Source organism: Schistocerca americana, chromosome 5 (genome assembly GCF_021461395.2).
Source record: "Schistocerca americana isolate TAMUIC-IGC-003095 chromosome 5, iqSchAmer2.1, whole genome shotgun sequence".
In the NCBI taxonomy this organism is placed as follows: Eukaryota; Metazoa; Arthropoda; class Insecta; order Orthoptera; family Acrididae; genus Schistocerca; species Schistocerca americana.
This window is the reverse complement of record NC_060123.1, coordinates 229,476,221-229,490,634: the sequence shown is the minus strand read 5'-3', so window position 1 is coordinate 229,490,634 and position 14,414 is coordinate 229,476,221. Positions and strand designations below refer to the sequence as shown.

The window sequence follows — 14,414 nt, the reverse complement described above, 5'->3', positions numbered from 1 at the left end:
AGAAAACCAACTTTCGCCAACAAAATTTCTCTTGGGAAAACTTTCTGCAGTCAAAAAACTTCGAAAATTTCGGACTTTTTTCAGTTTTCTCAAAATATCTCGGTTTCATTTGCTCCTATCGCTTTGACGTCTATTTTCTTTTTTAAAGAGCACAACATTCTCTACAAATTTGATTCTTACCAATTTTCTCTTCTCCCAGTATCTAAGGCGCTACAGCGCGTCAGAAAATACCAATTTTTCAAATTTCGAGCAAAGAATAGTTGGTGAAGATTTCCACGATGTAAAGTTCCGTAGAAAAGATAAAGTTGTGACTCTCCTTTCTGCGTTCAATTCTGTAAAAGCTGGGAGCACTAAAATTACTCCTGTTGATCCTTCAACTCTTTTCCAAAGGATTTGTTTGATGAAACAAAGTGAAGAAGAGCTAAAAGCCTCTCTGAAATATGAACTTGCTCCTTACCCAATGTTCCTATTCTCAGAAAAATGCATGCGAAAAGGAACAAAATCTTGATTCTACAATGCCTTCGTTCCAGTGGAAGATGTGAAGTCAGGTGGACCGAGTAAATTTTTTGTCGTTGATGGAGGGTACCTCATCCACAAAGTGACTTGGACTCGAAATGTTTGCTTCAAGTCAATAGCCCAAAGCTATGTTTCTTACCTGCAACGTCATTTTGGATCTCAATTTGCTATTGTATTTGATGGGTATCCATGTGAGGGAGACAAATGTAGCACAAAGAGTGCTGTGAGGATTCGTAGGTCCAAACAACATTCTTCGGTTGACGTTGTGGTTGAATCAAAGATGGTTAACCAAGTCCCTCAAGACAAGTTCTTGTACAACGAACGAAACAAGATGCGTTTGATCACACTTCTTAAAATGGAATTTCTGGAGTGTAGCATTGAAGTGCACCAGGCACAAGAAGATGCTGACTTTATAATTGTAACATCGGCCATTTCAAGAACCAAAGATTTTGGAAGTGTTGTCATTGTAGGAGAAGATGTTGACCTGCTTGTGCTCATGACCGGTTTGGGGCAAGGCATTGAAAACTTATTTTTCTTAAAGCCAGGAAGAGGAAATGCAGAAGACAAGTGGTTTTCCACTGCATCTTACAAGTTTGACAGTGAATATATTCTGTTCACTCACGCCTTTAGCGGATGTGATACAACATCAGCTTTTTTTTGGTCAAGGAAAAATTAAGTGCTGCAATATTGTTGCGAAAAATGAACACCTAACCTCAGCGCTTTGCACGTTCAATAAACCACATGCTACCGGTGAAGAAATAATAACTGCAGGAGAATAGGTTACTATCGCATTGTATAGTGGAGATGTCAGCAGTTCCCACACCCTAGACCATTTGCGGTACCAGCTATTCGTCAAGTCTGCCACAAAAAGCAAACTGAATCTTGCACGGTTGCCACCTACACAAGATGCTGCACAACATCATTCGTTGCGGACTTACCAACATGTCCTAAGTTGGATGGGAAACTGGGAACCTCCTGAGAAATGGAGCTGGAATCACAGTGACCACGATCCAATACCCTTTATAATGAGCCAAGATCCAGCACCTGAAGCAGTTCTTCACATTGTTTCATGCTCATGCAAGTTGAACTGTGGCGGAGCTTGCTCCTGCAGAAAAGTGGGTTTGAAATGTTCTTCAATTTGCAAGAAATGTATTGGGGTCAACTGTGGAAACGTGCCAAAATTTTTATATGAAGACAGTGAAGGAGATGTTATGGTGAATGTTGAGGAAACCGCTGACGAAACCAACGAACTTGCTGAGGCTGACTCGCTGTTTAAAGAAGAGGTCAATCTGGGATCAACTCTATGTACAGACCCTGAATCCGTAACTCAACGTATTTCTGGTGACACTGAGGAACCTGGCCCATCAAAACGTTGGAAGTGATGCTCATATCTGTCTCAAGTGCGCTTAAGTGGAATATTACAAGTATTACACACCCAGAACTGTCAACTTTTTTAGTAACTGACAATGCGTTTTAATTGTAATAAAGCTACTTATTTTTAATGTCAACTGTGTGGCTTTTATACACAAGAATAATTATCTACCCAATTAGGTTGCTATAGCTGCTAATAATAGTTCAGTTTCCTGAGACAATTTATTTTGTGTGCGTGCGTGTGTGTGTGTGTGTGTGTGTGTGTGTGTGTGTGTGTGTGTGTGTGTGTCTTAATGATGTATTTTTATATTTATAGTTTCACAAATACCAGGGCTAAGGTGGCCCATAGTGAACTTCAGGTAGTGATGTAAGAATCACAATAGTTGGGTGCCCAGCAATCCTCATGTTGCATACAGAGAAATTGAATACCTGAAAGTGAGGTGGTAAATTGCAACTTATAACATGATGTATAATGTATTTATACTACACAAACGTAAACTGAAAAAAACAGTGTTCAAAAATAAGGTATCTTGCCATTATGCTCGAAATTTGAAAAATTGGTATTTTTTGAAGCGCTGTAGCGCCTTATATATTGGGAGTAGAAAAAATGGCAAGAATCAAATTTGTAGAGAATTTTGTGCTCCTTAAAAAAGAAAATAGACTTTAAAGCGATAGGAGCAAATGAAACTGAGATATTTTGAAAAAACTGAAAAAAGTCCGAAATTTTCGAAGTTTTTTGACTGCAGAAAGTTTTCCCAAGCGAAATTTTGTTGGCAAAACTCGCTTTTCTAATCTTTCCAACCATATGAACGAGTTGGAAAAATAAACTCTTCTACCCCACCTTTTGCAAGGTATATCTACTATTTGATTGGACTAGAGGTGAAAGAAGAGGTTGAAAGGTGGCTACACTGAGCCACAGCGCCAGAGATTGCGCCAAAGAGTATTATTCAGCCGCCTCCACTGGCAGTGCTTGGGGAGAACTCGTAGTAGACAGTGCTTGTTGAGATGTGCTAGTGAAAAGTGCTTGCTGAGATGTGGTAGTGAAGAGTGCTTGTCGAGAGGTCGTGGTGGAGAGTTCTTGTTGAGATGTGGTAGTAGAGAGTCGGTGTGGAGATATATTGTAATGATTAGAGTGATTTTGGTCAATATATGAAGGTAAAAGAAAAAAAAATTTTCCTTTTCTTTTTATTATCTCAATGTCTTAAATAATGCAGCATTACAGGTTCAGTCAACAAAGCATCTGGCTTGTGTTCTTGTATTAGAGTGTAATTCTGCTTTCCTTACGCAATTATAGTATTTTTATTTTTTTAATTACTTCAGTATAAATGATATTTAAAATTTCTTGTCTTAGTGAAGAAGAACCGTGCCAGATGTGTACGTTGAGTCACACTTCCACACACAGAACAGCTACACTTGTGCTTTGTTGGCTTCGTAGGTTTTATAGTTGCTGGGGACTTAATTAATTAATTGTATTAACTGAAATTTTCATTTCATTCTTTGTTGTTGTTCTATGCAGTCAGATTGCGTACAAAAACTAGTCAGGGCCAACCGTTTACGAAACAGCGTAATCGAACATACAGCCACCAAAAATAAAAATTATTTTCAAATTCAAACCTAATAATTAAACCCCCATGCACGTAGCGACCGCTGCTTCGGATCGTCCCTCGGAATCTTCTGATTGTAAAAATAGTAGACAGTAGTATTGTTGTAGTAATTTGTAGTTTAGTAATTGTAGTCTATATTGCATGTGTAGATTTGGTAATTGGCATTCTTCTAATGGTATTTTTCAAAATTTAATTTGTGTTGTCTTGTCTACGGGTTTGACAATTTAGTGCAATTATTTCAATTGTTCGATTAATCGTGTTTGAGGGAAACATTTCGTGTAAATGGTATTGTTGGAGATGAGGAGTCATTGTGTGTAATTTTCGTACAGTGACGAGTTTTGTATGTTTTGTAAATGATTACGCGATCGATGAAAAAGGCGAAAATGATGAATAGTGAGAATAACCAAATTGTTGACATGGCGAACTCGCCAACACAGGATAACAGTATGATGAATAATGGTGTTGAAAACAATTTAATAAGTAGGGAAAATAGTCCGGAAACAGTTCAAAATTTTTCTCAATCAGAAAATTCACAGATTACGTGGTTAACGACAGAAGAAATGGAGCAGTTAATGAGTGCAATATTAAATTTGGGATCTGAATTAAAAACAGAGTTAGGAACAATTAGAACTGAGATGAAAGCAGTGATAAGAGGGTTAGGCTCACAAATAGGAACAAGTAAAACCGAGATGGAAACAATGGAAACACAGTTAGGCTCACGATGTTTCAAAAACATGAAAGATGAATCAAAGAAAGAATTTAGAGAAGAAGTACAACCGATTTTGAATGCTCACAATAATAGTTTAATTTCAACAGAAATCAGACAAGAGGAACAGGACAGAGAACGGGAAGAAAAAGATCACGTGATAGTACAGAAATTTTCAGAGCTAAATTTACAACGTGCGCACGATAAGGAAGAAATATTTGAGAGAATCGAGGAATCCGTACCAAATGACAGAATAAATAATCTAACACAACAATATGAACAGTTAACCACCAAATCTGTCAATACTGAAACCCGAGTCGCGACACTTACGGAAGACGTAAATAAGCAGAAAGAAAAAATAGGTGACTTATCGGAAAGAGTTGAGGAGATTTCAGATAAATTGACAAGTCTTAGTTTAAATGGGGACAGAGATTCGGATGATACAGCTCCATTACCATTTGCAGAAACCGAAGAGTACCAGAACATAAATAGACATGTTGAAAATCAGGGAAAATTTAATGAACGCGTTAAAAGGGAAGTTGAGGCATTACGAAAGCAAGTCAAACAAATTGAAGGCGAAATCGTAGAAAAAGACAGCAAAAGAAATATGGAATCACAGATAGCAGAGGGGTTTGAAGAAAGTAGTTTGTTTCATGTACGGGATGCAACAAGAGAGCGCCAGGCGCGTGAATTTAACAATAATCGTCATTGTGACTGGGACAGACGCGGTAGGTCTTTGTCGCCACGAGGCGAAAACTTTGACTATAAACACATTCTGACTGTTCGGAAATTTAAGATCTTCGGCAATTCTAAGAATGACATACATCCATGTGCATGGTTAGATCAATTTATGTACGCACTTCCGCCAAATTTGCCACTAGGTCACAAACTGGAAATTATGTGCGGCTATTAAGGTCCTCAGGGGATTCACTACACTAAGTGAATATGTGCCGTAGCGAGCATAGGGCCCCGAGCTGTAGTGGTGCTATTTCCCTTTTAGTTTTCTGCACCGCTGCCTACTCTTTTACTATTCTTTGCATCTGTCAAAACAACTCTTCGACTATCAATCTATCTAGAGAATCGTTAAACAATAACCGGATATGACTATTTTACCTAAAAGTGATTTCGGAAATTACCGTTTGGACTTACTGTATCTTCATTAGCATTCATTCGTAGCTTAAACGAAATTTTACCTGTTTATCTTCGTAACAATATTACTTCATATGTTGACGATATTCTTATTGCTAAACGTTCTTAGAGTGAGCACAACAAAATTTTGGATTTATTATTACGTATTTTTGCAAGAGTTAGCATTACAGTGAACTTAGAAAAATCTGAATTTGGTCGTTCTCAGGTGAAATTTCTCGGTCACATTATTTCTACGGAAGGTATTCTTCCTGATCCAGAGAAATTAGACGCTATTTGTAATTATGTTGTTCCTACCACAAAACGTGATGTTCGTAGTTTCCTTGGTGTCTGTAATTTTCTTAGACGCTTTGTTAGATTGGACAATTTGGCCACACCTCGTTTTTGCGAACTATCTGGAAAGTTCTTTTTAAATGAAAATCGGTCGACAACTCTGTTTGGTTGGTTTGTATTCCTGATGAGTGGGTTAATAAGCTGATTTGGTATACGCATTTCAGTTATGCGCACTTTGGTCCCAGAAAATGCTTTCATAAATTACGGGAAAATTGCTACTTCAGTAATATGGAAAAACGTATTCGATCTGTTCTGGCCAAATGCAAATTATGTCAAAAGGCTAAGCCGCCAACAATTTCTCACAGAGCACAGTTGTTTCCTATCATTCCAGCGAAATTAAAGGACATGGCTGCAGTCGATTTGTTCGGTCCAGTGGTTCGTTCTACTAATGGTTTTGCGTACATTTTCGTAGCAGTGGAACTGACATCAAAATATATGTGTTTTACACCGTTACGCAAAGCAACAGCTTGTTCAGTATCTAACGCTTTCATCAAACATTTTCTTAAAGAAGTTGGTCATGTTGATAAGGTTATATCAGATAATGGATCACAGTTTCGTCCTAAAATTTGGCTTCGTACTCTACGGCGTCGTAAAATTAAACCAATTTTCATTTCACTTTTTCACCCTCAATCTAACGCTTCAGAGAGATGGATGAAGGAAATCAATAAATTGTGTCGTCTTTATTGTCATCAGAATCACAGAACTTGGGATCAGTATCTTCATATTTTTCAAAACATTCTGAATGAACTTCCTAATGACTCAACTTCTTTACCGCATAACCTGATATTAAAAAACAAAGCACCAACAAATCGCATATCTGAAATCGTTCCCTTTCCGCCTTCACGGAAGCTGCGGCATTCTGAAAGTTGTGAACTTGGCTCTACAAAATACTGCATCTGCGGCTGCTAGAAGAGAGAAATCAGCTAAGCGTCCTGGTCGTTTAAAAACTTTTTCAGTTGGCCAAAAGGTGTTAATTAAGCCTCATCGTTTGTCTCACAAAGGAAAAGGCTTGTGTCGCAAATTTTTTCTGCTTTATAACGGTCCATATAGAATTCGCAAAATTATACATGACAACACTGTTGAAGTAGAAACTCTTACATCACGACGCTCTAAGGGAATACATCATATACCTAACATTAAAATTTTTGTGGAATGACATACTTTAGAGAAACTAACAGCTACATGTAAACACGCAGAGAGTACAAGGATACCGCCCTGTGTTTTGGCGGCGGCACATACTCAAAGCAACAGTCAAGTCTGCGCCCCGCACAAGGCAGTTGCTAACCGCAAACAATTACTTCCTACGTCACGCGCCAGCTGATCGAGCGCTCAGTGCGAATGCACTGACAGCCGTAAACAAATACACAGTCTAATTTCTCCGACTAAATTCAGTATAAAGCTATAGTGACTTGATGAATTATGTTATTAACATTCAGTATTTTTCAGGATACGGTTGTATAAAATATTTAAGAACTTCAGGTAAATTCTGTGTGTCTCCGACGTTAAGAGGACTTGCTATCGAGAAAATTTCAGAAAGAATGTAATTTCCAAGAAGAAACTAATAAACTAAAAAGGTAACTATTAATTGAGTTTATTTTTCAGGTAACATATTTCCACTTTGGTACGTACTTTAGACGTAATTTACTGCTCGCAATTACGTGATTCATGCTTTGTGCTAATTTCATGTTCTATGAATTTACTTGTGAAGCGACGTGCTTGCGTACGTTAACTGATTTTGACAATGATTATTAATGAACTGGGTTGTAACTTGTGTATATTATGCATCGGTTGGCTGCACTGCTTTTTCACTGATGTCATATTTTTCTATTATGTGCCTGCTGTGCTTATTTATTTAAATTATAATTGTAACCTGATTAATTGTGCTGACTGTGGTTATGCATGTAAGTTATACTTTGTGATTTATCTGCTTGCGCCTTCATGTTTACTTATTAAGATTACATATGAACATTTATTTGCTAATGACCTGTTTATTATGTTAGATAACATATTTGCTGCCTTGCTTATGGATTGCATATTTACACATTTCTGTTTTGTTGTCATAACTACTCTTTAATTTGGTATATAGAAATGCTGATATACTGTGTATGAACATAGAGTTTAGGTCACATTATTGTATTAATTATAGATTGTTTGCTTGGCAGAGCCTCGTTGTAAGAATTGTGCTGCATCCACTTATTGACATTCTGTTCTCTACTGGTATATTTACTCGCTATTGCATGTTTTGCTTACGCTCAGTGCCTTATATTCTTAAGATAGGAAAATGAACTGCTGTAATTCGACATAAACGACATTAGTACAAGAAACTTCATAGAAGTCACATGAGCTGGAGGTTTTATGGAAGCTGTATAAATTTATGCTAATAGGAAGGAAGCTAACGACATGACATACCAATACTAGGTTTAGACCATTAACAATTATTACACTGCATTCTTCGTGAGCAATTGAAATAGCAAGTGACACTTGACACAAAAATACTCCACATGTTTGCTTCTGCCATAATTCTTGAAGTGGTGTACACACTGTGAAATATTATGATCATTCACACTCCGTAATCGTACTTAATTACTGAGAGTTATTCGAACTAAGTCTGTTAGAGGTCATGTATGCATTTCTTTTGTTTATAATTCATAATGAGTAGAAGATTTGGGTCAGATGAATTACACAGAGGTTGTGTGTTGACAGTGTGTCTTCGGATTGTATGGGATGATGAGGTTTGCATTAGGATTTTATCTGTACTTGTTCGAGGAGACAGACTAGAGGAAAGAGTTGTTATGGAAGTGAAATGATATTGATAATAAGGTTTATATGTATCGACGTATTGAAGAGGTATTATTGAGGTATTGAGATTATATGAAGTTGATGATTATTGGAGTTTTTGTGGACAAGAGGTAAGGTAAATGATATTGATGATAAGATTTATATGTATCGACGTAAGAGGTATTATTGAAGTATTGAGATTATGTGATGCTGATGATTATTGGAGTTTTGGTGGATAAGAGGTAAAGTAAGTGAGGTGCATATTTTTTTTGTTGGTCTATATGGAACAAGGAGGATGAAGATAGCAGACTAGAACACTAAAGTGGAAGGAAGATTGTCTACACACACTTTATCAAATCACTAAGCAGTATATACTTTTTTTTTGGAGAGAGGAAGTATTTGCATATCTTGGCACACTGACAGTTGTTCAGCAACAGTACATTTTGATCTGGCTTGGCAAACATTGGTCTTGACATGATGACTATGACGTTGACTTAACTATTATTGACTGTTATACATCGCTGCCACTACTACTTGATACACATGATGAACATCAAATTTTGACAGATTTGCATTTACACAGTTAACACTATTCAATTACACAGTAGTACTTAATGTGGATGAAAGATGAGTGAGTGTGTTTTGTGTGTTTTCCTTTCCTAATCCCAAATAATTAGTCCCAACCTATCTCCTAAATATTATTTTACTTGTTTGCTGTGGCTTGCACTGACACACATAAATGTTATAGGTTTACTGATATTTGAGTATTTGTAATAGTTAATATGACAATTATCTGATATCATTTGTGTGTTTATTAGAATTTGTATGTAACTGTTACCTGCACTTGTTCAACATTGATGTGTGACACTTAGAAATGTTTAATTTCTGCTGATGAACTGTGTGATTAGTGATGGTGAATATAATGGACTGTTACCTGCACTTTTTCAACATAATGGGTACCACTTAGATATGTTTAACTTCTGCTGATGAACTGTCTGATTAGTGATGGTGAATATTATGGACTGTTACTTGTACTTTTTCCACATGATTGGTGCCACTAGGACATGTTTAATTTCTGCTTATAAACTCTGATGAACAGTGTGATCAGTGATAGTGAATATTATGGTCTGCTGTCTGCACCTGTTCAACATTACTGGGTGCCACTGATGAACTGCTTCTACTGAAATAATGTCACTTGTTGGTGTCAGCACCTGTTCAACAATGCTGGGTGTCACTATTGGAACTGCTTCTACTGACATAATGTCACTTGTTGGTGTCTGCACCTGTTCAACATTACTGGGTGCCACAGATGAACTGCTTCTACTGAGATAATGTCACTTGTTGGTGCCTGCACCTGCTCAACATTACTGGGTGCCACTGATGGACTGCTTCTACTGAGATAATGTCACTTGTTGGTGTCTGCACCTGTTCAACATTACTGGGTGCCACTGATGAACTGCTTCTATTGAAATGATGTCACTTGTTGGTGGCTGCACCTGTTCAACAATGCTGGGAGCCACTAATGGACTGCTTCTACTGAAATGATGTCACTTGGGGTCTGCACCTGTTCAACATTGCTGGGTGCCACTAATGGACTGCTTCTACTGAAATGTTGTCACTTGTTGCTGTCTGCACCTGTCAACACTACTGGGTGCCACTGATGGAACTGCTTCTACTGAAATGATGTTACTACTTGCTGTCTGCACCTACTCAACATTGCTGGGTGCCACTGTTGGAACTGTTTCTACTGAAATGATGTTACTTCTTGCTGACTGCACCTGCTCAACATTACTGGGTGCCACTAATGATGTGCTTCTACTGAAATAATGTCCCTTGTTGGTGTCTGCACCTGTTCAACATTGCTGGGTGCCACTAATGGAACTGTTTCTGCTGAGTAATGTCACTTGTTGGTGTCTGCACCTGTTCAACATTGCTGGGTGCCACTGATGGAACTGCTTCTACTGAACTAATGTCACCTGTTGGTGTCTGTACTTGCTCAACATTGCTGAGTGCCACTAATGGAACTGCTTCTGCTGAATGATGTCACTTGTTGGTGTCTGCACCTGTAGACCATTGCTGGGTGCTACTGCTGGAACTATCAATTACTTTTTTTTTAATCATTGAAAGCATTTTATGTGAACATTTCTATAAACTGATTTTTTGTGTATTGTGTAAACTATTATGTAAAGTCACATGTATGAAAGAATTTGTATTGCCTACTGTATTTCATATATTAGGTTATTGAAAGGTCAGTGCAAAGCCAAAATTTTAACTAATAATGTGGTATTTAGGTATTAATATTATCTTTTATTTTTGTCTGTATTTTTGTGGATGAATTTGGTGGTATTTTCACCACCAATGCTGGCAAAAATACCATCAAATTCTGGCCTGTGGAGGAGGGGCATATGAAAGGTGGCTACACTGAGCCACAGCGCCAGAGATTGCGCCAAAGAGTATTATTCAGCCGCCTCCACTGGCAGTGCTTGGGGAGAACTCGTAGTAGTCAGTGCTTGTTGAGATGTGCTAGTGAAAAGTGCTTGCTGAGATGTGGTAGTGAAGAGTGCTTGTCGAGAGGTCGTGGTGGAGAGTTCTTGTTGAGATGTGGTAGTAGAGAGTCGGTGTGGAGATATATTGTAATGATTAGAGTGATTTTGGTCAATATATGAAGGTAAAAGAAAAAAAATTTTTCCTTTTCTTTTTATTATCTCAATGTCTTAAATAATGCAGCATTACAGGTTCAGTCAACAAAGCATCTGGCTTGTGTTCTTGTATTAGAGTGTAATTCTGCTTTCCTTACGCAATTATAGTATTTTTATTTTTTTAATTACTTCAGTATAAATGATATTTAAAATTTCTTGTCTTAGTGAAGAAGAACCGTGCCAGATGTGTACGTTGAGTCACACTTCCACACACAGAACAGCTACACTTGTGCTTTGTTGGCTTCGTAGGTTTTATAGTTGCTGGGGACTTAATTAATTAATTGTATTAACTGAAATTTTCATTTCATTCTTTGTTGTTGTTCTATGCAGTCAGATTGCGTACAAAAACTAGTCAGGGCCAACCGTTTACGAAACAGCGTAATCGGACATACAGCCACCAAAAATAAAAATTATTTTCAAATTCAAACCTAATAATTAAGCCCCCATGCAAGGTTCGTAACTTTCTGAACAGCGTGGCGGCGAGCTGGTATGACATGGGCATACAAAAACTGCCACAGCGTCTACAAAAATACATCTACTGAAATGGTGATTATGTCGCAAGATAACTAAATGTTCAAACTGTAAACTGATTAAACCATTGTAGAAATAAACAGGTCTATGTACTTATAAAAAAATAGGAGACCTTACTTTTGGGATTACCCACGTATGTTCAGTCTCAGATCTCAGCATTATAGAACCCTGCATTATGGACTGATTTGCCATACATAAAAAATCAGGCATTAGTTTCAATACTCTTCATGAATTATAGAGGCTCTTTGCTTTACATATATCTTCGAAACATTAAAGCTGCAACATAAGCACTTACATTCTGCGACATTATCACCTATGTTGACTCTCCAAAAATACCTTTGCCTTCTAACATATCCCGTCAGGGACTACCTATTCCTAGTTTCTGTGACAAACATACAGCACTTGGTCCAGAATCAATATAAGTTTTACATTTAAACTTAAATGCAAGCCATTAATAACCGTTCACATTTAAGTTAACTCTGAAACACAAGTAGTAAATTTCAATGTAACATTTCTACTTTTTCTTAATGATCATATTCTTTGAAAATGTAATTTAGCTTTCCGGTTTGTGGTGTCACCGCCAGACACCACACTTGCTAGGTGGTAGCCTTTAAATCGGCCGCGGTCCGGTAGTATACGTCGGACCCGCGTGTCGCCACTGTCAGTGATAGCAGACCGAGCGCCACCACACGGCAGGTCTAGAGAGACGTACTAGCTCTCGCCCCAGTTGTACAGCCGACTTAGCCAGAGATGGATCACTGACAACTACGCTCTCATTTGCCGAGACGATAGTTAGCATAGCCTTCAGCTACGACCTAGCAAGACGCCATAGCATTTGATATTATTTTATATTGTGGTTAGAACAGTAAAGGAGTTTTGCTATTTAGGGAGTAAAATAACTGATGATGGTCGAAATAGAGAGGATATAAAATGTAGACTGGCAATGGCAAGGAAAGCGTTTCTGAAAAAGAGAAATTTGTTAACATCGAGTATAGATTTAAATATATATGACGGTAGTATCTGTTCCCGAAAGAACAGTTACCGTGGATGACCATGCAGCTTTGCTAGAAATGAAATGATAATTAAATGGACACCCTAGCTGCAAACAGGCGTTGATGTACTTCGTTGGGGACATGTTGAAAATGTGTGCCCCGACCGGGACTCGAACCCGGGATCTCCTGCTTACATGGCAGACGCTCTATCCATCTGAGCCACCGCGGGCACAGAGGATAGTGCGTCTGCAGGAACTTATCCCTTGCACGCTCCCCGTGAGATCCATATTCCCAACATGTCCACACCACTACATTCGTAGTGTGCCTAATAGATGTTTGCCCATCATACTCATTACTCGTGGCAGATTAATCTACCAAGTCCCGTACGAGTTCGGGCATAGCGTGTGCGTTCGCACAAGAAGGTCTATGGCCGGGAAGCCATATTTTTAACTATATATGACGGTAGTATCTGTTCCCGAAAGAACAGTTACCGTGGATGACCATGCAGCTTTGCTAGAAATGAAATAATAATTAATGGCTTCCCGGCCATTGACCTTCTTGTGCGAACGCACACGCTATGCCCGAACTCGTACGGGACTTGGTAGATTAATCTGCCACGAGTAGTGAGTATGATGGGCAAACATCTATTAGGCGCACTACGAATGTAGTGTTGTGGACATGTTGGGAATGTGGATCTCACGGGGAGCGTGCAAGGGATAAGTCCCTGCAGACGCACTATCCTCTGTGCCCGCGGTGGCTCAGATGGTCAGTCTGCTTTAGGCAGTGGCGCGGCACGGACCTGCTGTCCCGGCCGCGGGCGCGCGTGAACGAGGAAGTGTTTACACCGCCGGTACTCGCGCGTGTTGTTGTCTGACTCGATCGCCATGGCACACAATTTTCGAAAGACTTCGCTCCAATTTACGTTCGACAACGAATTTGCCAGACCCAAAGCTTTCGAAATAGAGCGTTTTTTGAGGGAAGAAGTTCGTTTACCTGCTGCAGACATAATTGGAATACACCTGTCCATTGTAAGCAGTACAATGTACGTAAAGATGACCGATGAAGCTGCGTGTGAAAGAACTCTCTCCGCTGCTCAAAGAGAATTTAAATTTTGACACTCTGATGGCCATATCAGCGATGTAACAGTAGCTCCTTCAGGATTGGGTGTGAGGGTCATTCGGATCTTTGAATTGCCGTTTGAGGTGCTAGAATCTATGGTTACTGAATCGCTGCGACCATATGGAACGGTACTTAGTCATACGCCTGAACGCTGGGCTAGTTTTAATACCTATCCTGTGCTAAACGGCGTGCGACAGGTGCGGATCGTCCTTACTAAACATATCCCGTCTTATTTATACATTGGCGGATGTCGAGCTATTGTGATCTACGATGGCCAGCCACGCACCTGTTCTGGCTGTGGTGGAGAAGGACATATCCGCTCGGAGTGCATCCAACGCCGCGTCGTGCAACTGCCACGTGGAGAAGCGTCACAGCGGGAAGTTCCCACGCAACTGCCGATGACGTACGTGTCGGTGGCCCGCCGGGAAGTGATGCCAAGTTCGGAGCGTGACAAGGACGTGTTTATGCAAGAGCAAACCGAGTTACGGGAGCATGGAGGCGACTCGGAGAATGTCCCTGCACCCATGTCACGACAGTTGAGGGAGGAACCTTCCGAAAACTCACATGTAGCAAGAGACGTGGAAGTGGAGTTCCAGACGGTGGCGCCGGCAACGGACCA

The 14,414-nt window shown here is 39.3% G+C and overlaps 1 non-coding gene across 1 annotated transcript; it reads right to left on the bottom strand.

The window, feature by feature from the left end:
• Positions 1–12,831: 12,831 nt before the first annotated feature.
• Positions 12,832–12,906, bottom strand: Trnat-ugu. Its single transcript has one exon. It is a non-coding gene; the product is annotated as a tRNA-Thr (tRNA).
• Positions 12,907–14,414: the final 1,508 nt, after the last annotated feature.